Here is a 24,538-nt window from a genome sequence, read left to right as displayed (position 1 = left end):
GGACTGTAGGGAAGGAGGCTGTCTTTTAGATATCGGTAGCCTAACTTGTTCAGGACTTTAAACACCAACGTGAGCATGTTGAATGGACCAGAAACAAACTGGAAGCCATTGTGTGGCATCTATTCGCAAGTTTTCAGGGCATACGTTTCCCTCTGCCTTTGATCTCAGGCAAGATGATGACTTGGACTAACTTATTGCTTCCCAGGCCCATGAAATGCTGGGTATTTTATTTCCTACTATTTCATCTCTTTTACTATCCTCATTTCTTGGCATATTGGGCTTTGACTGGAAAATCAATTCTCTGTCCATCCCAATGTGTCTTTCCTGCAACTGTATATATATATATGGACGGGCTTTAAAACAAAGGATTGACTATTATAATCGGTCTGTTTAGCCCTCCTACTTTTGACATCTAACGTTGATTAGCTTTCTGCAGGTCTCAGATATTCTCTTTGTTTTTCATCAGTCGCATTGTGAGTTGGAACTTCATTAAACAGTCAGCTACTTTCAACAATAGCTAATTATGCAAAGCCCGGGTTACTATTTGGGCTGCTATTTTCGAAAGGGTACATCACAAACTGCATGCAAAAAGAGGATACAGTAAATGCAAAAATATATACACAGGCTCAGAAACATGTTGATTTTCATTAGGATGTCTTCCCTAGTTAAAAGCCAAAGATTCGAAGTGTTGATGCTGACAGCAAGACTATCTTTTATTTTCTTCTCTCTTCTCTGCTTGGTGGAAAGTTAGGAACAGTCATCCCAAAGTTGTTTTCTTTTGGAGAAGAGAGAGTACTGGAGTTATCATCATTTATCCTCCTTTAATAACTGTAAATAATTTTACAGTGCCTATAATATGCCTAGCACCAACATCTTTGTGCTAGCCTCCTTAAATGACCATTTGCAAATGAGAATGAAGGAATCCGAAGTGGCAGTTAGGAAAGACCGGCAAAGAAGAATCATATTAGATCAAAAAGAGTCCAACAAGATTAGACAAACCCTCCAGCTTGCTCCTCTCCAACCTTTGCTGCGACACACTGACATATAAAACTCATGCCTCTTTGGCTGATCACTGATGTCTCTAGTTTGAAACTATGTGTAAGTTAATCAGCTATATTTACTTGACGGGGGGGGGCATTAAATGTTGGTGTTGATGGTATTTGTATACTTCATCTAAAGATCATAGGGCGGTTCTCAATCGGGTCCTCCCTTAAAGAGGGCACATATTGCTGTGAGTCCTGGACAACCGACTCCCTGTGTTGTGGGTGGGTACGATTGTCAGCCACAACACCTGATTGGTAGGTCTCTTGAAGCTGGGTGCAATTTGGCCAATGGGACGCAGTCCAAACGTTTCGAGGGACCTATTTATACCCATGCACGTGACCCAGAGCTTTGCGCTTGAACTTGCTATGCTGTTGTGTGTCGTCTATTGTTGGGACAGGGTCCCGGCAGGAATTTTCCCCACTTGGCTGATTGGCTGTTGCCATTTGGGTTTCGCCTGCCACGTAGCAAATCGTCACAACTTGTAAGGTTGCGGATGGGCTCTGGTTCAGGTGATAGGGATGGGAGAACGCTCTAGCCATCCCTATGTGAAGCGTATTCCGTTAAAGGAATCCAGGGACTCGATGGTTTGGTCAACCCCTGAAAGGCAGTTGTGCCCGTGCCTGAGTCCAGGGGGACATTTGGGTGGCAGAGATAGCCTGTTCCCAGCTTTCCGCTTATCCAGGTGTTCACCCTTGTCTGACCTATGCTGGAACCCTGGGTCAGCGCTACTTGCATGGCAGGGAGCTAGTCAAACCAGAGCCTATGCAACCAGTCACTTTCTGTAATCAATAAAGTTGTGGCCTAAATTCTGCCAAAAATAAAAACCAAGATGTGAGTCAAGTCTGAATTTATTTAGGGGGAAGGTTTCTGGGTCTGAACATGCAAACACAAAAATTCAAAATGAGAACACAAAATACATAATAAAACAAAAACAATCCAGTAACCCACAAACACATTTAAAAGGCCATAGAGTGTTAATCATCCAAAGGCCAGGTTATAGAGAATCATTTTTGTCTGGCACCTAAAGATGTGCAATGAAGGCACCAGGCGAGCATCCCTGGGGAGAATTACTGGAAAGAGAAGCTTGCTTATTTGTTGACTGGCAAAATTAACTTCATTATTGTCAGATTCCAATAGGATTAATTTCGTGTTTATTATTATTTTTTTTAATAATATTTTTATTGCTTTTTTCCAAGGTCAAATACATCGTCAATAATCCAACAAAAGCGATTTTACAGAAAGAGAAAAGAAAGGTTATCAGACAAGAAAGAGATCATGCTTTATAAACAACTTTTCATGATCTACTGGACTTCCCCACATCCTCCATCCCCTGCATCTTTTTCAATAAAAAAAAACGTTAACAGCAAATTAATACCTTGTTTCCTGTGTTTTTATACTTTCATCAATTATATTTTGGATTTAGGGTAAATATTATTAGTTCACATTTCCGACACTCCTAAAAATAAAAACTTTACCCTAGACTTTAGTCATATTCACAATCATAACTTAAGTTCCAGCAAAATCCAAGTTTGATATCTGAAGCTTGTTGTCTAAAAACTTAACAAATTCTCAACATTCATATAGCTTATAATGTTTTTGTAAATAGTCCTTAAATTTTTTCCAGTCCTCTTCCACTGCCTCTTCTCCCAAGTCTCGGATTCTGCCAGTCATTTCGGCCAGTTCCATATAGTCCATCAGTTGCGTATGCCACTCTTCCAGCGTGGGTAGTTCCTGTGCCTTCCAGTGTTTAGCTAAGAGAATTCTTGCTGCTGTAGTTGCATATAAAAAGAAAGTTCTATCCTTCTTTATCACTCTCTGGCCCACAATGCCCAGGAGGAAGGCCTCTGGTTTCTTGTGAAAGGTATACTTAAATACCTTTTTCAACTCATTATAAACCATTTCCCAGAATGCCTTCACCTTCGGGCATGTCCACCAGAGGTGAAAGAATGTTCCTTCAGCTTCCTTACATTTCCAACACCTTTTATCAGACAAATGATAAATCTTTGCAAGTTTGACTGGGGTCATGTACCACCTATATATCATTTTCATAATGTTTTCTTTCAAGGCATTACATGCCGTGAATTTCATACCGGTGTTCCATAACCTTTCCCAGTCTTCAAACATGATGTTGTATCCAATGTCTTGAGCCCATTTTATCATAGCTGATTTAACTAACTCGTCTTGTGTATTCCATTTAAGCAGCAGGTTATACATTCTTGAAAGCACTTTCGTCTTAGGTTCAAGTAGTTCTGTCTCTAATTTTGATTTTTCCACCTGGAAACCAATCTTTTTATCTTTTTTAAAGATCTCTTGAATTTGGGCTAATTTCGTGTTTATTAAAGGTGTTTTGTAATTGTCTGTTTGTGACTTGGAAACTAGTTATAAACTGATATTATGTAATATCTACACTAACAGCACCTCTATCCTTGCAGATGGGAACGCTTGATATGAAAACGTTCTGTGCTCTGAAAATGTGATTTTTTGCCATTTCAAATCAAGTTCTCAACTTCCTGTACTGGCAGGGCTTACCCTTTTGATTTAGATGGACAAATTCTGCAGGAAAGTACAATTTGCTGCGATTGTTTTAGTGCTTTTAGCCACTGGCCAAGCAAATGCTTCTTGAACTGGCTTGTATATCAGGCTGGCAGAGAGACTGTGGACAGTAGGAAATCATAAGACACTAATTTAATTAAGTTGAATGTGCCTTTCTGTGTATGACATTGAAAGAAGGGAACTTTTTCTTACTAATATCCAAGTCTTAAAGCAGCTGCCCCCAAACTGCTGCCCCTCAGAAGTTTTGGAATATATCTCCTGCTGTGCTTTACCATTGGCATATGTTTCCTGCAATTGATGAAAATTGTAGTCCCCAAACTCCTGAAGAGCCCCAGGTTGAGAACAGCTCCCTGAAATCACAGCCTCCAACATTTCTCAGCTGAAAAGGGGAGCATTCTTTTGTATGTTTGTTCTTGCTCACAATAACACGTTGTTGAACATGCTCTGTTCCTATACACAATAATTAATTTTCTCAACCAAACCCAGTTCTGTTTTGGCTTCTAAAGCAAGAGTGTTAATAACATGACCATAAATATTTCTTTTTGGGGAGGGAAAAAACCCTTAAGAATATTTCATGCCAACCTCAAAATGGAACTGATTATACCTACTTAACACTAGCTGCCAACATCCAGCAAGCACATCCAAGATCCATCTTCTTGATAAGTAGTTAGTGGGAGTGAGCTGCTGATATTTGTTGTGCTTAGGCAACCAGGAGACAACAAACATTGTCAGAGCCTTGATGTGCTAACATAGGTTAATAGTGAAAAGAACGTTGTACTAAATGCAGTTCTCTTATGTTACCATACCATACCAGTTTCAAACAAACCTCATTGAGCTATATCATAGAATTCTAGAGTTGGATGGGACCATGAGAGTCCTGTTGTCAAACCCTCTACAATGCAGGAATCTTTTGCCCAACTTGAACTCATGCCACGAGATTAAGAGTCTCATGAGTCTCAGGCTCTACCAACTGAGCTGTAGTTTGTATAAAGCCAGTTTCTACACAATACTGTGTCTGAAAGCAAAGACAGGCCCTGAGGAAGTCGTTGAACAATAGCTCTCATCATCCCAGATCATTGATTATGCTGGTTGGAGATGATGGGAGATGGAGTCCAAGCCATCTAACAGGTTTCCCATACCCTCCAACATTTCTCCGATGAAAATAAGATTGTTGTCTCCTCCAGCTCCATAATTCAAAAGCATCAATTCTTCGGCGATCAGCCTTCTTTATGGTCCAGCTCTCACTTCCATACATCACTATGGGAAAACCATAGCTTTAAATATACAGACCTTTGTTGGCAAGGTGATGTCTCTGCTTTTTAAGATGCTGTCTAGGTTTGTCATTGCTTTTCTCCCAAGAAGCAGGCGTCTTTTAATTTCATGACTGCTGTCACCATCTGCAGTGACCATGGAGCCCAAGAAAGTAAAATCTCTCACTGCCTCCATTTCTTCCCCTTCTATTTGCCAGGAGGTGATGGGACCAGTGGCCATGATCTTAGTTTGAAAATAAGATAAGTGCAACAATAACCCTGAACACCCTCACCTTCCCTTTTTGAATGCAGTTTCTTTACTTGTTAATTGGTAGAGAATGGTTGGGCAGGAGGAAATTTTTTTGGCACAGAGTTGTTCCGCTTTGCCTCTTGTGATTGATTCAAAATCAGTAGCAACTAATGTGGTTGGGCGCATCCATCCATGTGTCACTGTAGCTTTCCTGGGGTGCAGCAGGGCGACTGTGAGGTCGGCGTTGTGCAGATGCACCAGCAGAGCCAGTCCAGCGCTCCCATGGCACCTGCGTGCAGCCCAGACCTTGCCTCCACCCTGCGCCACCCAATGCCATCTAGGTCAACCTCAGCAATGCCAGTATCAGGAGGGCAGCTCAGCCTCAACAGATCAACTGCTGCCGTTCAAAACCTTTCTGCCATTAGCTGCAGTTCTCAGAATGCACACTCCAGACATACTCTGCTGCCTTCTTTGAGCAAACCATGTTAGTACTGTGGAGATAAAACCTGTAGATTGAAACCAGTCATGGAAGATCAGTGGACTTGCTTGGCCATTTCATACTGGTAAGTGATTTTATTGGTGGTTCACATCCCACACCAATGTAGGCAATTATGCCAATTTATGGGAAGGGAAACATAAGCAGTGCCCATGAATTGTGCAAAAACATCTGCCCGTGGGTTTTCTATTTGTTGTTGTTTAGTCGTTTAGTTGTGTCCGACTCTTCGTGACCCCATGGACCAGAGCACGCCAGGCACTCCTGTCTTCCACTGCCTCCCGCAGTTTGGTCAGACTCATGTTTGTAGCTTCGAGAACACTATCCAACCATCTCGTCCTCTGTCTTCCCCTTCTCCTTGTGCCCTCAATCTTTCCCAACATCAGGGTCTTTTCCAGGGAGTCTTCTCTTCTCATGAGGTGGCCAAAGTATTGGAGCCTCAGCTTCACGATCTGTCCTTCCAGTGAGCACTCAGGGCTGATTTCCTTAAGAGTGGATAGGTTTGATCTTCTTGCAGTCCATGGGACTCTCAAGAGTCTCCGCCAGCACCATAATTCAAAAGCATCAATTCTTCGGCGATCAGCCTTCTTTATGGTCCAGCTCTCACTTCCATACAAAACTACTGGGTTTTCTATTTACATTAAGCTAAATAGCTTGCTTTTAATGGATTGATATGCAAGGATGGATGTGCCAAATATGATCAACAAATGCAGTAACTGCAGATTTACAATACAGACATTTTAAACTAGACGTTAATCAGTGTTGTCTTCCACAAAAGGGAGCTCAATGCTGATTAATAGTTGTAAACCTTTATTTTATTAAGGATATGTAATTAAGATAAGTGCATTTCTTCAGGAAAGACTATGTATACTCAGGTTTTATCAAAGTTATTAAATATTTTCTGTCTAATATATTTGGTTGTATTGAACAAAGTTTTGCTCAGAGTAAACCATTTAAATTCATGGAAATAACTTAGTTGTGCAAACTAATTTCAGTGGGTCTATTTTGAGTAAAACTTAGTTGAATACTACCTCCTATTAGTATATTTCAATTGAATATACTTCCTTTACTCGAAGTTCAAAATATATTCTCATCATCCATCATCATTATCATTTTAACAGCATACATAGCTTTATTGCAGAGGAATAACATTATTAGTCATAACAGAGTACTCCACAAAACCATAATTACTTAATCCAATAATAATAATGTTGCTAGCCAAAAGCTGAACAGGAAAAAATATATAAGCTCTATCTTCCCCAATTAGGAAAATCATTTCCATTTTTCATGAACATTTCTCATAATAAATAAGATATGTCTGTATCTATTTTTCATAATTCAAATATTAGTGCATAGTAAATCCAGAAATACTATTTCCTTCTAAATCATATCTCTTTCTAAGATCAATAAATTTCTGCCACCTTGCCAAAAGGTTCTCTTCTCTTTGTTCTTTCTCAACATTTTAGAAAATATGTGAATTTGTAGCTGTGAAATCCCCCCCTTTTTCAACCCATTCTTTAATTTTTTGTACAGTTTGTAATCTCCAGTATTTTGTGTAGAGAATTCTGGCCATAGTGGCCACAAAAGAAACCAGCTCTTTATCTTCTGACCTCATTGATTGTTCAACATAATTTAATAAAAACCATATAAAGTAAAGTGGGACCTCCTCTCCTAAAATCTTTGGAAACTGGTTTTTTTGTTACCTTTCAACGACTGTCCATCATCTTACACTTCCACCACATATGACATTTCCAGCACAAAAATGGACAATTTTCACCAAATTTGCTTATCTTTGCTGGAATGATGCACTGTTTGCTGTTTTGAAGCATTTTCTCTTATGCTCATATTTAATGAAAATTAATGAGATGATTTCCAGAGACCTCCCCAAATATCCAAAGGAATATACTTCCTAGCATTTTGTGTTCCCTTCACCATGTATTCTGTTATCTGTCCTGTATTTGATATAAGTAAAAGCTGATATATTTTTACTTATCTCTCTTTGTTTTCGTAATTAACTTCTCAAATACCGTAAGCTCTCTCTTAAATGTGATTGCCTTTTAAGATATTTTTGAACAAGGATCTTATACTACCTATGAAGCATCTCCATAGGCAACATGCCTCCTGCCAGCACGCTAAGTTAAATGTTCAGGCAATCTGTGTGCCTATGTTACACCGGTAAAAATAGATGTCCTTCCTGTCAGGATACGCCCCTGGGGGCCTGCGCAGCCCCTGGGATGAGACAAATCTCTCCAGGCCTCCTGGTGTTGCGCAGCTCCAGGACGTCCATAAATCAACAGTCCCGGTGAAATATACTCAGAGTCGAGTGTGGATTTCATGCTCTTTATTCATAGTTGTGAGGAATGAAAGTTCCCCTAAAATATCTGCTTTATATACATTATTTACACAATGGGCAGCACGTGATTGGCTAATTCTGGGATTCTCCTGTAGGCCAATCAGGTTGCGGATTCACTTCCACCTGGAGCTGGATTGGGTGACTCCTGCGGACCAATCATACTGCTGCATTGTTTTAGGACCAATCAGACTGCTGCATTCTGGACCCTATTGTTCTAGGACCAATCAGACTGCTGCCTTTTGAATCCTATTCAACTCAGTACATAACACCCGGGATGCTCCAGTGACACATAGCAGATGCCTATGTGCACACACATTCAGCAGAGAACAGCAGAAACGAAGTGGAGAATTGTGTGATCATTCTAAGCTTTTATACAGCAATATTTACAGGACAAACGATCATGGCGTTCTCTCCCTCTAGCTCCGAGAGAGAACAGAAAGTAAAAAGTGCAAAAACACAGCAGAGCGGAAGAGATATGGCCAACTTCCGTTCTCAGGCTTTTCGGCCTAGGAACACAGATATGCGACGTGATGTAACAGTCACACATCAGCAAGGGAGGAGTGAAATGCTAACACTTCCTTGGTTGTTTTATATGGCAAGTATTTGACACATGCCTGAATTGGGAATGGGAAATGGGTGGGGGGCAGTGGGGAGGAAGCACACCAGCCAAAGGCACCAAGGACTAAAGCCCTGATGAAATTCTGCAGAATTTCTATCCGTAGCTTGAAATTGATGTGGGTAAATCCACCTTGTTAACTCTTTTAGCTTGGCGACTATACAGTGGTACCTCGGGTTACAGGCGCTTCAGGTTACAGATGCTTCAAGTTGCACACTCCACTAACCCATAATAGTACCTTGGGATAAGAACTTTGCTTCAGGATGAGAACAGAAATTGCGCGGTGGCAGCGGGAGGCCCCATTAGCTAAAGTGGTGCTTCAGGTTAAGAACAGTTTCAGGTTAAGGGACTTCCGGGTTGGCGCCATCGCTGAATGGCGGACTCCCTCCGAGCTCCGGAGGGAGCCTGCTCGGCAGGGGTTGGGTCCCGCCGCGCCGGCGACGCAGGGACCCTCAAAAACCATGGGCGCAGAAGCCCATGGACCTGGTGACTCGGCGAGCACCGTTTGCACCCCCCGACCCGTGAAGAAGCCTTTTTAAAGGCTACGGAGTGGGGGATGGGGGGTGGTGTGGTGCTATGAGTCCTCCGCTTCCCCTGCCGAGCAAAGCCGCATGCCATTTGACGGAGAGCGCTGACTTCTTCCATTGAAAATTTGGACTAAAAACAACAACCCGTGAGTAATTGGGAAATCGGATCTAAAAGGAATTTTTTTTTAAAAAAAAAATTGGAACGAGCGGGGGAGGTGAAAAAGGAAGTCCGTCTCCCCCCTGTTGTAGAGGATTTAAAGCAAGGATCTGACAACTAAGATCGAGAGAAGGGTCTGTTTTTTTAATTGAGAAAAGTTATTAATTTCACGATGGAAAATTACAAGATTGTGCTGGAGGAGAAAAGTGGATTGTGTGAGCTAAAGTGCAACCCCCCCTGGGAACCGGGAGTGATCCGTGAGAGAGCCTGGTGAGGAGATATAAAGATTTTGACAGCTGTCAAAGTAGCTGTCAAAGTTGGAGAATAAAAAGAGAACTTTGTTACAATGACTTTGCCGGTTAGATTCGTTACAATTTGGATATAAATTGTTGAAAACAAGGGATAACAAGTTAGTTTGACTTTTGGGTGTGATCTGGAAGGAAACTAAGTTACCATAATCCCTCTAGAGGGGGTCTTGGGACACTATAAGAATTGCTGTAAGTGGAAAAATACTCATGGAATTGAACAGGACTTTTTATCTCCTGGGAAAGCTGCAAAAATGAAACATTATTTTGTCTACAGAGGTCTCTACACTAAAGGAGACAATAGATATACCTATTGAAGAATGGAAGGGACTTGACGCAAGTTTTTGTTCCTGAATAAATAAAGCCACTGTAGAGGAACTAGAAGTTTTTGGAATTAGAATGTTTTTGCAGCAGAACAGGAAAAGAAACCTGAGGAAAGTGAGGAAAGAGAACAACAAGAATTGGATAAAGCTGGAAGTGGGAGCATCTGGGACATTCAGATTTAAAAGGACTAAGAAACAAAATTTGAGTTTTACTCTTAAATATAGAGATCTGGATGAAAGAAAAAATGGACCTTCTTGAGATAGAGCTTTTCCAAGACTGGGTGTTTGAAACTAAAGACTACCAAAAAGACGACAAAGACTACTAAAAAGACGGCAAAGTGGAGCTGAGCGAGATTTGGACATGGATGTGGGGTCTCCACGCTGACAGCAGATAGATTGATGGACATTGGGGATCAAAACCGGGAAAGGGGGGAGGGAAATTCGGAATCCAAAGGGTGTAAAATTATATTTTGTTCTTTATTTTGTTATTTCATTTTGTTCTGCGTATTAAAGAGGGGAATTCGTGGAAGGGAACAGAGGGAAAAAATATTTTTAAGTTGAAGGACGGTGGAATATAAAGGGAAAGTGCTCATATAAGATGAATTAAATTGAACATTGGGTTAATGATAATAATGATAATAAGCTTAAAATTTGGGGTAAGAACTTGTGGAACTAATTTAATGGAAGTGGAATACAAGAGGGGGTGGGGTGGGGAAGTCCTGGAAAGATGTTAATGAAAGTAAGGCCTAAATGCAATTTTTTTTCTTTTTTCTTTTTTCTTTTTTCTTTTATATTTTGGATTTTTCTGGAAATTTCAATAAATATTATTTTTTTTAAAAAAGAACAGTTTCAGGTTAAGAACAGACCTCCAGAACGAATTAAGTTCTTAACCTGAGGTACCACTGTATGTTACTCTGTCCACAGATACTTGGATGTTGTCACTGTAAATGCGGAGACCACCCATAGACCATGCCTTGCCAAGACCTCAGAATGACGGCAGTCTAATAGTAATGCACAGATATCCTGAATGAGAGCATTCCATCATTTGGGGGGTGTTTCTATAATTCAAGGTAGTGGGAATTCATATATTAGTTGCTTCTGCAGGAGGTCTACCTTGGTTTTGGCCTCTTGTAACATGAAACTCCAGGTCATTTTCTCTACTGAGATTCCCAAGAGGCAGATCTCGCTCATTTTAGTCGTTTCCCAATCATCTTCTCAAAGGGATAGAAGCTGCCAGAAATGAAAAAGCACGCCGTCCTTCTTGTTAGTCACCATGATTTCATTTCCCAGGAAAAAGATTTTCTTATTCAAGGCATTGTGTTTTGTGTCTCAAATGCTCAGTTGTGTTTTGTGTCTCAGATGCTTCCATTTTGATTTTGCTCACTGCCTCTTCTCTAAGGTTTGTGAGCCTGGGAAAGCATCTCCATAAGACGCTTGAAAGAATTGGGGGGTGGGGAGATTATTTAACTTCAGGGTTGACTTGGAAGCACTTGAAATGAACATGTACATCTGAGGACAGCGGCTGAAATGAAATGAAAGGCAGGGGCATTAGGAGGGCATAAAAATAAGGATGGGGAGAAGATTTCTTCTAAAACAGGCTGCTGATGACTTTAGCTGTGGAAAGGAGGGCAACACACATTCAGTTTAGGCTATGTTCCTGCTGGAGGAGCAAGTATTCTCAAACTTGGGAAGATCATTGGGAGCAATGGCTACGCTTCAAGAGTGGCCAGCACATCACTGCCATGCCCTGGGACAGTGAGGAGGTGGGCCATGGTTTCAGTGATGGAGGGCCTCTACTAGCACACCCAAACCACTCCAACCTTACCACCACCCTGCCTCATCATCCATGTAAGCCTGGTGTGCAGTGGCACTCCTTCCAGCTGGTTGCTTCTGCTAGGCTTCAAGCCAGGGATGGGGAGCCTATGTTCTGCATTTTCCAGTCTGTCCCTCCTACGCTGGATCCCATCACTTCTTATCTGACCCCGAAAGAGGCACAAATGTCAGGATGCTTTCCAATGTCAGTTATGAGTTAGCACAAGGGTGTCGATCAGAAATCCTTGGAAGCTTCCTGAAAGATAGATGGAGGAATGTCAGTAAAGACTAATCATAGGCTAGGCTCCCAGGGCAATGTGGGACATCCAATACCTAAAATGGGCAAAAGGCCTACACACTTCTGGTCAACTCCAAGGTGATACCAGGGGAAGTGGAGAGCAGGAAGACACCATACATCAGTCTTCCTCAAACTCAGCCCTCCAGATGTTTTTGGCCTACAGCTCCCATGATCCCTAGCTAGCAGGACCAGTGGTCAGGGATGATGGGAATTGTAGTCTCAAAGCATCTGGAGGCCCGAGTTTGAGGAAGCCTGCCATACATGTTATCTATCCCCATGACCTGTAACCTTTCTTAATGTACTGTATGTGAAGATGTTTTATGACTCTTTGTTTGCTGAGTTTGAACTACTATATAAGTTTTTGTTCCGAAGTGCCTCAGGGCAGACCTTGTTAGCTGGCACGTTGAGTTGAGGGAGCTCTTTTGTGTTGCAATGGCTATAATAAACGCCAGGTTCCTAATCTGGATGCTGGGCTTGAAAACAGTTTTCTTCGTTCTGTGGTTTATTTATCTCACCTGGATAACGATCGAGGTGGTGTAGAAGTGAATTCTTACCACACTACTGTTTATTCATTTCTACCATTCACTGGCAGACTCTAGCACCCTAGATCTATGACAGCATTATAGTAGAAAGTGTTACTTCAGTTAATCTTCTATCCAGCTGGATAATGTCATGAAGACGATAGAGATTTATTTGTGAGTTAACTAGCCCATGGAAAACTCAGGCATGCCGTGGCTCTACTAACGCTGTATATACCATGTCAGAAATGACTATGTAGCATCTTGCCACTGACTATACAACAGAACCAGATTCTGCAAGTTGTAAAGATCCTCACATGCCCTCCTCCCCTTTGTGGGTCCTATTGTTGGTCATTTCCTCCTGCATCTTTTATAATAATCTTAATCTTGGAGGAGGGAAGTCCGGGAGATTCTTTGGAATCTTGTTTTTATGTTGTATGTTGGATATGTGATTGTAAAGCTGTAGTTTGAAAAACCAAATAAATAAATTAAAATGATGATGATAATAATGATAATGATAATAATAATAATAATAATAATAATAATAATAATAATAATAATAATAATAATAATATAATTCCTCAGATGCTCATAAATCACCAGGAAAAGCATCGTGGCAGTGAGTGCAATCTGAACTCTAGAGAAGGGAGGATATTATTTTAAAAGAGAGCCACTGGAATTATGGAATAAATGTCAACAGCTGCTGATGTTGCATCACAATACACTCCAGTCTTGGGATAGAATGAGACTGTTCAGGCTTGTCCCACAAGGGGGGTTTGATTTCCAAAGAATAGATTAACATCAGTGGCCTCTGCCCTCCACTGCAGTAGTGGGATTGACCAGAAACCAGAAAATGGAAGTGCTCAGGACTTTTGAAAGTTATGCAGCTATGTGGTGTTGAGTCAGCTTCCTCTTACTTCCCGTGGCAAAATTTGATGCAAAATAAAAGAGACCTCAACATTTCCACATGAAAGCTGGGATTGCAGTTGGATTCCTTAATAGCATGCAGTGTCAAATGCACTCTTTGCCAGGCTGAGCAAGTGTCTTTCCCACTTCACTCTTGTGTATTTTGTAAACTAAATTCTTCTCACTATCTGGCCAGTCGCAATTCTTTTTTTAACTATTTACGTACTATTCCTTGCACTTCATTCCACCCTCAACCCTGTCCATGGAAGTGAAGGTTAAAAAAAAGAAAAAGATATAGGTCTGCTCTCATTTAATTTTGCAGGAAATTGGATCCTACGACTTTTACTAGATTTAGGAAGTCCAACAAAATTAGACTAACTAATCTAATACAGCGCTTTATGTTGTCCAAAGCACGTAAGAAAGCAGCATATACAATCAGACCCATTCATTTTCTGGCTGAATAGGCAGCTCCCATCATTGTGAGTTTCCAGATGATGCAGTAAATAGGATATTACATATTTTTCAAGCTTATTTCCTTAGCTATTATTCAAATACGCAATGAATTTAATTTACGTTTTTTTAATTGACCAGCCACTATTGATATAATTATGAAATAATTTGGAGACCAGGTTGAAACACTGGGTGAGAAATTATGCTCTTGGGAAAGTAAGACCACAGGATGATGGTCTTCTTCTGGTTTTATTCCCTGTAAGTTAGGGTTTTATTATATAATTCATCGATTTATAATTTTATTGATTAGCTATTTTAAGCATGTAGGAAGCTGCAATGTTTATCATTCACAAGCCACGCTCAGAACAATAAGAAAACATATTTGAAATAGGTCACCAATTATTTCTGCCCTAATTTTATTATATGGAAAGAGAAGCTACACCCTGGCAGTGTGTAGACATAATAACATTTAATTGACTCTAGTGAGAGTTTGGTTCTTTAATCATTACTGAATATAATTTCATAGATTGTAAGTCCAACAGATATAAATGCATTTCAGCTGGGTTCTATCACCCCTCCCGGCCTACTATTCCTGTGGAGCCCATTAGCCAGATTCTTTCAAATGTGGGTGAACTTTCTGAGCTCCATTTGCCTCGAAGTAACCAGAATTTGCCATCCTCAAAGCACTTCATTTTCTCAGAGGCATTATAACTTCTGAATGCCAGTTTCTGGGAATCACAGGAGGGGAGAGTTGTTCTTCTGCTCAAGTTCTGCTTGATGGTTTCCCAGAGGCATCTGGTAGGCCATAGTGTGAGGTGGATGTTGGACAATATAGAACATTGACCTTATCCGGAAGGTAACTTCTTATTCTGTAGCAATTCCATGAAAGTCACTGCAGTTGTTATCAGTGTGAGACAGCTAGAAGCTTGAAGCCTAAACTAGAAAACAAAACAAAACCCACTGGATTCTCACAACGGTCGAGTTTTTGAGATGAAGGAAAGGGGAGAAGTCGGCATTTTCAGCAACGATGTATTATTCATAATTCAGCAGTACTAATCAAAAGCTAGGTCAATTCGTAATTTTAATGATGTCAGGTGTAATGGGATTTTGATTATGCAAGAAATGCTTGGCTTAGAGAAGGATTTTAAACCTTGTTTCTGTTGGCCTTAGGCTGGGAAGCCAGCGTGGTGTAGTGGTTAAGAGTGGTGGACTCATAATCTGGGGAACTGGGTTCAATTCCCCGCTCCTTCACATGCAGCTGCTGGGTGACCTTGGGCCAGTCACACGTCTCTGAAGTCTCTCAGCCTCACTCACCTCACAGAGTGTTTGTTGTGGGGGAGGAAGGAAAAGGAGAATGTTAGCCGCTTTGAGACTCCTTCGGGTAGCAATAAAGCGGGATATCAAATCCAAACTCTTCTTCTTCTTCTTCTTCTGGGAAAGAAAGCATCTAACGATGACATGAAGACCACCTATCTGAGAAACACAAGTCCCAAGAGCAACAAGGACTCCCATGGTACCTAACAGGCCAACAAATATAAAATATAAATATATATAATATAAATATCTTAAAGTGGCCATACTTGAACAAAAGAGCTTCAAAAGGAGAGACTTCATGAAACCCTTGAATTACAGTTCATCAAGGGGTTCAGTTCTGAATCAGCATGGTGGATATTTATCACACTACATGTGTTTATTGGCTTATCAATGCCAGGATGTCTATGTTGTCTGCTGCTAATAAAGTTAATTATCATTGTCTGTATTTTTCTGTATCTCCTTTCCTTCTGACCTTACTGTTTACAATTTTCTCCTCCCCAACGGAGGAGGGAGGGTGGTTCTTCATCTTTAAACTGGGCATGGATCAGAAAGCCCTTCAAATAGAAGAAGCTTCCTAACAGAGTGTGGGATGCGTTACATTGGTACAGTCAGTTACAACATGCTTTACTTCCTAGAGTGGACGGAGACAGTGGGATGTGTAACTTCCTGTCCCTGCTATAAGTGACTTAGCAGATGTTTGTGACCCTATAAAAGCAGAGTCACACAGCCATTTTGTTATCTGGTCGATTCAACTCTAAGTTAAATCTCATCCATTTTGTTGTGTGCTGGCTCTCAGCCAGCAGCACTTTGGCCCATCCTCACAAAGGATGTAAGCCTGCCTTCTAGGATGTGTACTGTGAACAACTTGTGAGTAAACTTATTGTTATACTTTTAAAGACAGTCTTATGAGTCTTTATTGTATTTTAAGAGGGAGAAAAGGGGACACCAGAGTAATCCATCTGGGCAACCCAGATTGGATTAGTCATCTTGTAAAGATTCCAATGAATCTAATCAACTAGCTTCCATGAGTCTAGAGGGGATTTGCTCTGGCTACATCACTTACTAGGGTGTGTGAAGGAAGGATAATACAAATATTTCCTTACCTAAGCGGACCGCAGTCTGTAAAGGAAAACACAAGGCCATGTTATTGCCCGCAGGCCAGCACCTTCTTGCATATGAACATTTCAATCCATGCTCTCTTCCAACACAATAGTGTGAGTCACCTTTTGGAGTCCGCCATATAACTATATTATTATAATCATGTTCTGTGACTAGGTACTCCACTCTAAATAGGCACAATTTAGCTGATCCGGGCTTGTTACCTGAACGCATTACATGAAGTGCTCAATCCATTTGGAGTGGGTCATTTAATTCAGCTGAAGAAACACATGAAGACGTGGATTGAAGTAGGACCTGGTGAGAACTGCTTTTCTGTTCTGGGAAAACATCTTGTATACTTGAAAACTATGAGAACAAATGAAGGCTTCATAGTTAGAAAATTGAAGGGGCACAGAAAAAAAAGGAGGAGGAGAACACGATTGAGAAGTTAATTTCTCTTACATATTTCTATAACTCTTGATATGTTGCTATAGCAACTCTAATGTGGAATGGGAAAAGCATTCGTTTCTATAGAAACCGCTTGCCCTACATGTGAGGAAAAGTTTACTTTGCAACATACAAAGCCTAATATTAGATTGTGTGTGTGTGTGTTTTTTAAAGAGTGAAACCCGCCCACCTAGGAGGGTTCAATCAATACAAATAACTATGTATCTCTCCAGAGTAACAAGGAAGGCACTGAATAGCGTTGGATTAAAATATCACTATTTGGGTGACGTGCAATTAGGGGGAAAAGGATGAAATTGCCAGGTCTTTGAGTTGTACAAAAGATACAAAAAGTCTAAAAGTGCAGGCACTGTCAGAATCCATATTTCTTGGGCAACGGGCTGTCACATTCAGGACCAGTTGGTGGTTCTGAACAGTAGTTTAGCTGTAATGGGGCTCAACAATGCAAAGAGAAATGATGTTTACTAGGACTGAATTGGAAAGAGAGAATGTGTACCATTTGGGAAATCGTGGTGTTTTTCTTGAGAACGTGTATGTGTGTGTATATATATATAGATGAATGTGGAGGGCAGGGGTAAGGGATCTTGAGAACTGTGTTATGCCAGACGCAGCGCTAAACCTTTATACCTGTCAGGACTATAGAAACCTGCTCTGAAGTCCACTGAGGTCATTCAAAATGCTGCCTTTTGCACTTCAACAACACTTGAGTTGCGACCTGCACATCATTTTGGATTACCACCACCTCCTCTGAGCACATCACTCTCAGTGATGTTGTTTGCCAGCCATCTGTCAATTTTGTTCTTCTGGTGGGCTTATTGTTTTACAAAAGTAAAGCACAGTGATGTGTATATTTCGAAATGTCACTAGTGTAGCTCTCGTTAGTCATGTAATCAGAGTGCTGGATCGAGCTGGATCCCACTGTAAAAACATGAGCAAATGTGTCATTTGGATGGGAGATAACATTTAAAAAGCGATATGGGTGATCAGGAAAGAGCAAGTGTATCTTTGACTCCTATGCAATCTATCATGCAATTCTTCCTAAGAAACATAAGTTCTTTAAGCGCTTTCGCATGACACCTCTGTGTAGGTATCAGTCTGTAGCCCTATTTGGCTGTTCAATGCAGCCTCATGTAAGCAATTATGCAGGGAAGCATGGGATATGCGCTGTCAAGATCTACCCCCTGTGGCACATCAATTCTACTCAATTTAGAACTCTCCATGAGTTTAAGGGTGAGAGTTTGAAGCAGGGAACAACTTCTGCTTCTGGAGGCTCCCTGCATGATTTGAAACCCTGATTCGGCAGGCCCGTGAATAGAATAGACTCCCCGCTGCAAATTTTCACTCTAAGATTAATGAGGGACTGTACATGGAATAATGAAGTTGCCCCAGAGGGGCAGAGCTTGGCAGCATTTTTCTGCACCCACTCATATGATTGTTTACAACATGCAACTTTGGTGAATGCCTGTGGGTTAAACCACCAAGCCTAGGACTTGCCGATCAGAAGGTCGGTGGTTCAAATCCCAGTGACGGGGTGAGCTCCTGTTGCTCGGTCCCTGCTCCTGCCAACCTAGCAGTTCGAAAGCACGTCAAAGTGCAAGTACATAAATAGGTACTGCTCCGGCGGGAAGGTAAACGGCGTTTCCGTGCGCTACTCTAGTTCGCCAGAAGCGGCTTAGTCATGCTGGCCACATGACCCGGAAGCTGTACGCCGGCTCCCTCGGCCAGTAAAGTGAGATGAGCGCTGCAACCCCAGAGTCGGTCACGACTGGACCTAATGGTCAGGGGTCCCTTTACCTTTACCTAAAACAAAAAGGTTGCATGATGTATTCCAGGAAAAACTGTTTTAAGAGGTGATCAGGCATGGTTTACAGCCCTAAGAAAGCATACGAGTTCCTGCTAGAACAGAGCAAGGGCCCATATGCACTAGCAACCTGCTTTCCACAGTGTCCAATCATATGTTTCATGGAAAAAGTTACAAACTCGGGCAGGGCTTAGCAAGGAGCCGTCACTCACTGCTAGAGCACGTGTTTTACTTGCACAATGTTTCAGGATCAATGCTTTGGATCTACATGTACAGCTCCTCTGAAACCCCATGAAGACCACAACCGGAGTATTTGTTTGCATAGTCATCTTTTGCATTATTGTTATTGTGAACAGCCTGCAAATGTTCAGTATCAAATATAGATACTTTCAGGCTGTTCTGTTCTATCAGGTGTTCTTTGTTTTGTAGTGTTCTTGTTCCAGGCTTTTCACTCTGAAATTTCCTTCACAAAACGCTTTAGTGGTGAATTCTGGCATTCAGTTAAGAGTCTGTACTTGGCCTATGCCTGCTCCCTTTAATAACATTCTCCTGTTGCATAATCGCTTGAAACCAAATCTGCAGCATTCTCCTTTTGACTGTCAGAAGTCAGAAAGGCAGGGTCCAGTCTGCCTTCCTTTAAAAATTTAAGTCTGGAGAGATATTGTAGGAAGAAACTTTCCTATCCCTATCCTTTTATTTATTTTAAACACCTCCCTCTCTCAAAACCATTGACCCCCTCTCCCAGCACCCACTGCCTGGAACAGTGGTCTCACTCTACCTAAAGGTAGGGCCAGTCCGGCAGGAGAACAACAACCATTTAATTATCCTCTGGTTGGTTTGTAGTCCTCACAAAGTTCTCCCACAGCCTGCTTGTTAGTTGAAATATATAACTACTTTCTGCAAAATAAGGGGCATGTCTAATTTGCACACAGCATCTTGGGCTAAATTATGCAAATATTTCAAGCCATTTCCGAAAGTTACTAACATGTAAATTGGTTTTCATATGTTCTGTGTCTATAAATAGAATGAAAGAGCTAGATTTAATGCAAATATATGCGTGATTTAAGATGGCTCCCTTCCATTGTCTTATCTTCAAGCATTAGCAGTATTCAGAAGTGACACATCTCATACTATAGATTTTTGGAAGTACTTCTTAGTCTCTGTTTTTGAAAAACTCCCCAGTCTTTTGCTCTGTTTCATCAGTTCCCCCAACTTCCCTTTACTGATTCTTCTTTCGTGTATTTCATTGGGGTATTGGCCCAATACAAATGACACCTTCAGTTGGATATTTTGTTGTCCCTGCCTGAACTTTATTAGCGCATTTCCAGCAGTAATCTTCCGAACAAGAAGTGCAAATTAAAAAACACAGGTGAAAAATGGAGTGAGGAAAGCAAAGAAGTGTACAGAAAACTGAGCCAAAAAGTTAAATGTTAGCAATAAAAGCCAGCCAGCAAGCAAACAAGCAAACAAAAAAGCCACTCAAGTGTTGTGTGATCACAATATAAACAACCTTTTGAATTTGTAGATGTCATAATGAGCGGTTATTTTTAGCTCAAGTTTGTTCAGAATCCCAGCAGATTGCATGAGTTTATGTGCACTTTTTGGGGCTTATCTCGTGTCTCAGCTAATAAGCTCCTGAACTGTACAAAAGTTGCATTGTCTATAAATACAGAAATGAGTTTCCTTTCATGTACCTTAGCAATGTTTTGCAGCTATCTCCAGTGCATCTGAGGGCAGAAGTCTAGCCTCCTACTTGTTTCATTCTTGGTTTGACCCACTGCCAGCTGTCTCCAACTGTACTGGAGAGTCTGATAATGGTAGAGGAGTAAGAAAACACATCTCTAACTTTATGCTCACAGGTTCCTCTTCCCATCCCTTCCTCCCTTTGGACCTCATTGGTGCATTTAACTAGCCCTGAGATCTTTGAATGAAGGGAGGAGGAGGAGGAAGAAGAAGATCATAATAGTAATAATATCAGGGTTTGTACCACTGTACCACTGAGCTGTGGCTTTGTGTGTAAGAGGAGGCATGTGAAAGCTTCCACTTCCACTTTAGAACAAAAACACAACACAACTGAATGGCAAATCAAGCTGATGGACTATGCCGAAATGGCAAAACTAACTGGGAAGCTCAGGAATCAAAAAGACAATAAATTTAAAAAAAGAATGGGAAATGTTTATAATGTACAAAATATTGTAAACAGGTCAAAACATTAACAGGATTTTAAACACCCCTGTAATGTAACAGAATGTATAGATAATCTAAGAAGATGAAAAATTGAAGAAGTATTGATATGCAGTTGAAAATAGAATTAATAGGACCCATGGAAGGGATGGGAGGAAGTCAGGAGAGTCAGAGTAATCTCGATAATTAGATTCAGAATTGGTTTTGTTGTATGTTTATACTTTGGAAAATCAAATAAAATTTTATTTCCAAAAAAACCACACACACACACACAAAACACACAACTGTATGTTATGCACTCACCTGGGGAACTGTGATTTGTTCTAGCCAAAATTAGTTGAAACAAACCAGGCCATCTGAATACATGACTTCTGGGTTGCTTAAACTAACTCTGGCTAGAACAAACCACAGTTTCCCAGTTTCTTGAGTATGTCTATAGTACTGAAGTGTGGCTCGTTCTCAAGTGAAAGCAGATGTCAGAGGAGCAGAGGAAAAGGGGAGTGCATGAGTCAATGTTTCGCTGTAGTCCATTTGTTCCCATTAGACTTGGGATGGGGAACCTGTGGTCCTCCTGTTGTTAGTAGACTCCAGCTCCCCAGTCAGCATGGCCAGTGATCAAGAATGATGGGAGCTGTAGTCGATCTGGCTCAGGTTCCCCAGCCATGTTTTATATTATTGTTTGGCTTCTCTGCCTTGCAGGGTCTCTGACCTATGCAAGAGACTATGTGCTTCATTTGTCCCAACAATTTTTGGAGCAGAGGGGTTGTGCAGGGATAAAGGTAAAGGTAAAGGTACCCCTGCCCGTACGGGCCAGTCTTGACAGACTCTGGGGTTGTGCGCCCATCTCACTTAAGAGGCCAGGGGCCAGCGCTGTCCGGAGACACTTCCGGGTCACATGGCCAGTGTGACATCGCTGCTCTGGCGAGCCAGAGCTGCACACGGAAACGCCGTTTACCTTCCCGCTGGTAAGCGGTCCCTATTTATCTACTTGCACCCGGAGGTGCTTTCAAACTGCTAGGTTGGCAGGCGCTGGGACCGAGCAGCGGGAGCGCACCCCGCAGCAGGGATTCGAACCGCCGACCTTTCGATCAGCAAGTCCTAGGCGCTGAGGCTTTAACCCACAGCGCCACCTGTGTCCCTTTGTGCAGGGATAGCCAGAAACAAATAGACAATTGCAAAATGCAAGTTGTATTTATGTGTCTGGGCTACAAGAAGAAGCCCTCTTCATATGTGCAGTGTCCCTATTTTTCAGGGACAGCCCTGATTTGGAGAAGCCAAATTTTCTGATTTGATCCTGGAATGTCCCACTTTTCCTTAGAATGCCCCTATTTTCACTGGAGAAATGTTGGAGGGTATGGACTTATCTGATCCCTGAGCCATCTGAAGGCAATCCTGTATAGGGAAGTATTTTTTAAAAAATGTTTTATTATGTTTTTATATATGTTGGAAGCTGCCCAGAGTGGCTGGGCAACCCAGTAAGATGTGTGGTGTATAAATAGTAAAATTATAATTATGGAATGGGGCGTCCCTATTTTCATCAGAGAAATGCTGGAGGGCATGCATGTGCTTTGTCTCATTTTCAGACTTCTCACTTCTCTGCCATCAGAAATCCTACCCCCTACTCCTCACTCAAACCAAGACCTGCTGTGATGTGGAGTTCATGTCCTCACTTTCAAAGGATAGAGAGGAACTACGTATATATGACAGGATTTCCAAACTTTTCTGGCAACCAGGGTATCAAATTTTAGCTTTTGCCCCCGCTGGAAGGTGAGTGAGTTGCTGTAGCCTATGCATTTAAGATTATTTAAGGAACGAGAGACAGATACTTATGAACATGAAAAGGATTACTTGACTATCATTGTGAGTTTGGCTGCCTTCGTTTCTGTGAATTGGCCTATCATTGCCATTTTCTTAAAGTGGCACCTGATGCTCAGTAATGTAGGACTTCTCAAAAGAATATCAATGGTTCTCTTTGATTAAGGATGCATTTCTTGAATGGGTAATTTACCTGAGGAGAAAGGGTCTGGAACCTGTGCTGTACAGGAGATTGGTTGAGAAGCAGGCAATTTTACAGTTTGAATTTAGAGAGAAAAAAAGAGAGTTGGGAGTTTAGTTGGAGTTAGCTGGAACTAGTTAGCTTCTGCACATGTGCATGGTATCATTTTGCGCGTCTGCGCATGCACGAGCGGCGAAACCCAGAAGTAACCCATTCTGTTACTTCTGGGTCGCCACGGGACCCAACTTGAAAATGCGCAAGCTAAAGCAAACGTAACATGAGGTATGACTGTATGTGGAATTTGTTTTCTTGTGTACTTTTTGATGTGTTTTATTTATTGTTTATGACTACTTTTTAAATTATGTATATCTTTTCATATTGTAAGCTGCCTTGAGCATGGCTTCAACTATGCAAAAGCAGCATACTAATAAAATGATGATGATGATGATGAGCCCAGGGATTTGTTTTGAGTATCATAACTGAAAAGCACTCACTTCTCTTCCACACAAAAATCAACTCCTGGTTTCCTACATTTCCTCGTGGAGGTGGAATAATTTTGTTGCTGCAACTGGTCAGTAATCATTGCCCATGTATTGCCCATCTTCCCAAGAACTAACGGTAGGTCCAGAACTACTGTCTATCCACCTCTATTCTGGCAGACTGCCAGTGTGAGTTGGTGAATGTGGTGGACAGTTGTGATCCTACCATTTAAAATTTCCCACAATGCTCTTGGGCAAAAGTACATTTTGGAGAAGGGTGAGGAACCCATAGGGCTGCATTCCTTTCTGGCCAACCTTCCAGGAGTCACATGCCACTGGTGGGTGGGGCCTGAGGCAAAAGTGGGCGGAGCAATGCATGTAAATGCTGCCTTTGTGCAGTAGGCTAGTTGCCTGGGGAGATTGGATGTGACCTGGGGAGAGTTCTGAGGTCCAAAGAGGCCTGCGGGGAATATCTGGATCACGAGTCTTGAGATTCCCCCCTCATGAAATGTTAAATGGCTGTTAAAGACCCAGCTGCCCATCATGGGGTTTTCAGGGTCCCTAGCAACTGCCAGAAGTCCCGGTGCACTGGTTAGGCCTGGGAATGTATTTGCCTGCACTTTGCTCAGCTTGTACATTTGTAAATACAGAAAATAGTACGGCAGCACGGTGAGCCTCCAGCACTTTCATTTACAGAGGAAACAAACCCCTTCAGGTGCCCTTTTCACCTCTTGGGCAGCAGGGGCATATCTAACAACACAGAGGTAAAATGTGATGTATCAGTGGCTGGTTTAATGTTAACATAAGCCGATGAAAAGGTGCTGAGGTACGCAGAGCTAACCGTATATTCTTCTTCATTCATGATTGCTAGTTCCCCATCTCTGTCAATAAAATGGATTGCCATTCAATCGCTATGAAATGACAACGTCACATATTGGGACAGGGAGAGGGAGGAGATGTCAGGGAGGTCAGCACAGTGTGGGTGCAACGGCAGAGCCAATCCAGTGCTCCTGCTGGTGTGCCCGCACCATGTCAAACTCCCCAACATCTCCTCTCCTTCTCAGCAAGCAACAACAACAAACCAGCTCGTGTTGGGGTGTGCGTGTCTGTCCTTATGGATGAGCTGCTTCGGTAATTCCTACTTTGATACTGCTGGGACATCGAAGTTCCAGTGATTCAGCCCCTCTCTTCATGCCCTCTTCTGCTTTGTACACCTACCATCTTCCAGTATCCAAACCCTCTGTAGATATTTTGTATATGGCATTCTAATTAACTAATTTAAGTAGTCTGATTGGAGTTTTTCAAGCAGAATTCCAGATCTGATGGATACGTTTGACATTGTTGTT

At 41.7% G+C, this 24,538-nt stretch overlaps 1 long non-coding RNA gene across 2 annotated transcripts in view; it reads left to right on the top strand.

The window, feature by feature from the left end:
- The window catches only part of LOC309373217, a 51,076-nt gene that overhangs the window by 6,742 nt on the left and 19,796 nt on the right, over nucleotides 1-24,538 (top strand). Inside the window, exon 2 of one of the 2 annotated variants that reach the window (XR_014169858.1) lies at nucleotides 22,324-22,484. This is a non-coding gene — a long non-coding RNA (uncharacterized lncRNA). Of the gene's footprint in view, nucleotides 1-22,216; nucleotides 22,485-24,538 lie in introns of those variants that run through there. The other variant, XR_014169859.1, reaches the window with a different exon arrangement.

The sequence above is a fragment of the Podarcis melisellensis genome (genome assembly GCF_964234715.1).
Source record: "Podarcis melisellensis genome assembly, chromosome: 6".
Taxonomy (NCBI): Eukaryota; Metazoa; Chordata; class Lepidosauria; order Squamata; family Lacertidae; genus Podarcis; species Podarcis melisellensis.
The sequence above is the reverse complement of the archived record's forward strand: the minus strand, read 5'-3'. Positions and strand labels throughout refer to the sequence as shown.